Raw genomic sequence first — 2351 nt, forward strand, 5'->3', positions numbered from 1 at the left:
CTTTCCTTCAATATATTGCTACAACCATTTTTGAATTATCTTCAGTAAGATTTTACTTACATGTGATATTAATGATATTGTTGGATAATTTCCACACTCTGTGAGATCACCTTTCTTTGGAATGGATACAGATATGAATCTCTTCCAGTCAATTGGCCAGGTAGCTGTCTTCCAAATCTCTTGGCATAGCTGAGTGAATGCCACCAGTGCCATATCTGTTTTTGAAACATCTCAAGAGATATCCTATCAATTTCTGGAGCCTTGTTTTTCACCAATTCCTTTAGTGCAGCTTTGACTTCTTCCTTCAACACCATTGGTTCTTGATCATATGCTACCTCCTGAAATGGATGAAAATCAGCCAATTCTTTTTGGTACAGTGACTCTGTGTATTCTTTCCATCTTTTTTTTTTCTTCTTCTTTTTTTTTAATTTTTATTGTAATTTAGGTGAAAGTTTACAACACAAATTCATTTTCTACACAAAAGATTACACACACTTTGTATCATGACATTTATTGCAATTTCCCACAATGCAACAGCTCCCCCCCACATACTCCCCATAGCCGCCTCTTCCCTGTGTCCTTTCCCCCCATGCACTCCAGCCCCACAAGCTGTCTCCCTGTGCACACACAGCCCTTCTATTCTCCCATGATTGATCTCTCCCAGAAGTGTATCTACCTACTTTAAATGTTCTCAAGACTCATAACGGTTCCTCTCCACAGAGGTCTTTAGTAAAAGGTGAAAGATTTCAATGATCTGAAGAGAAACCAAAGTATCCTTCCATCTTCTTTTGATGTTTCCTGCCTCATTCAATATTTTGCACATAGAATCTTTCAATATTGCAACTTGTGGCTTGAATTTTTTCTTCAGTTCTTTCAGCTTGAAAAATGTTGAGCATGTTCTTCTCTTTGGATTTCTAACTCCAAGTCTTTGCATATTTAATGAAAACAATTGACTTCATCTTCTCAAGCTGCTCTTTGAAATCTTCTGCTCAGCTCTTTTATGTTGTCATTTCTTCCATTCGTTTTAGCTTCTCTCCATTCAAGGACAAATTTCAGAGTCTACTAACATCTATTTTGGTCTTTTTTTCCTTCCCTGTCCTTTTAACGACCTTTTACTTTCTTCATGGATGATGTTCTTGATGTCATCCCACAATTTCTGTTTTTTGGTTATTGGTGTTCATACATCAGTGCATCAAATCTATTCTTTAGATGATCTGTAAATTCAGAAGAGACATAACCAAGGTTATATTTTGGCTTTTGTGGACATCTTTTAATTTTCTTCAGTGTCATCTTGAACTTGCATGTGAGCAGTTGATGGTCTTCTCCACAGTCAGTTCCTGGCCTTGTGTTGGCCAAAGATATTGAGCTTCTCCATTGACTCTTGCCACAAATGTAGTCCATCTAATTCCTGCGCACTCCATATGGATAAGTCTTCCTATATAGCTGCCATTTGTGTTGTTGAAAAAAGATATTTGGAATGATTAAATCATTGGTCTTGCAAAATTCTATCATGCTATTTCCAGAGTTATTTTTAGGACCAAGGCCATATTTTCCAACTACTGGTGATTCTTCTTTGTTTGTAACCTTTGCATTCCAATCATTAGTGATAATCAACATATCTTGATTTTATGTTTGGTCAATTTCAGACTGCAGATTATGGTAAAAATCTTCAATTTCCTCATCCTTTGCTTTGGTGTTTGGTACATAAATTTGAATAATAGTAGTATTAACTGGTCTTCCTTATAGGTGTTATCCTACAATTCCTTGTAGATATTATCTTATCACTGAAAGCATTGTACTTCAGGATAGATCTTGATACATTCTTTGTGATGATGAATGCCATGCCATTCTTCTTCAATTTGTCATTCCTGGAATAGTAGATCATATGGTTGTCTGATTCAAAATGACCAAAAGCAGTCCAATTCATCTCACTAATGCCTACGGACCTCTGGTGACATAGTGGCTAAGATATTTGACTGCTAACCAGAAGGCTGGAGATTTACCCACGAGCCACTCCTCAGAAGGAAGACTGGGCAATCTACTTCTGTAGAAATATCATCTCAGAAATCGAAGGAGGGGTCAGTATGAGTTGGAATCGACTAGATGGCAGTGAGTTTGGTTTGCTGGTTTAATGCCTACAATATCAATCTTTATGTGTTCCATTTCATTTTTGACAACTTCCATTTTTCCTAGATTCATAGTCATACATTCTATGTTCCAATATTAATGGATATTTGCAGCTGTTTCTTCTCATCTTGAGATGTGCCACATCAGCAAATAGAGGTCCTGAAAGCTTTACTCTGTCCACATGATTGACGTCAATTCTACTCTGAGAATACAGCTTATATTTT

General features: G+C 36.8%; 1 non-coding gene across 1 annotated transcript; it reads right to left on the reverse strand.

Moving 5' to 3' along the window:
• Positions 1-658: 658 nt before the first annotated feature.
• On the reverse strand, positions 659-774 carry LOC122151952. Its single transcript, XR_006164348.1, has one exon. It is a non-coding gene; the product is annotated as a U5 spliceosomal RNA (small nuclear RNA).
• Between the last annotated feature and the right edge of the window lie 1577 nt (positions 775-2351).

The sequence above is a fragment of the Orycteropus afer genome, unplaced genomic scaffold (genome assembly GCF_000298275.1).
Source record: "Orycteropus afer afer isolate SDZICR_OR568_19922 unplaced genomic scaffold, OryAfe1.0 scaffold00935, whole genome shotgun sequence".
Lineage (NCBI taxonomy): Eukaryota > Metazoa > Chordata > Mammalia > Tubulidentata > Orycteropodidae > Orycteropus > Orycteropus afer.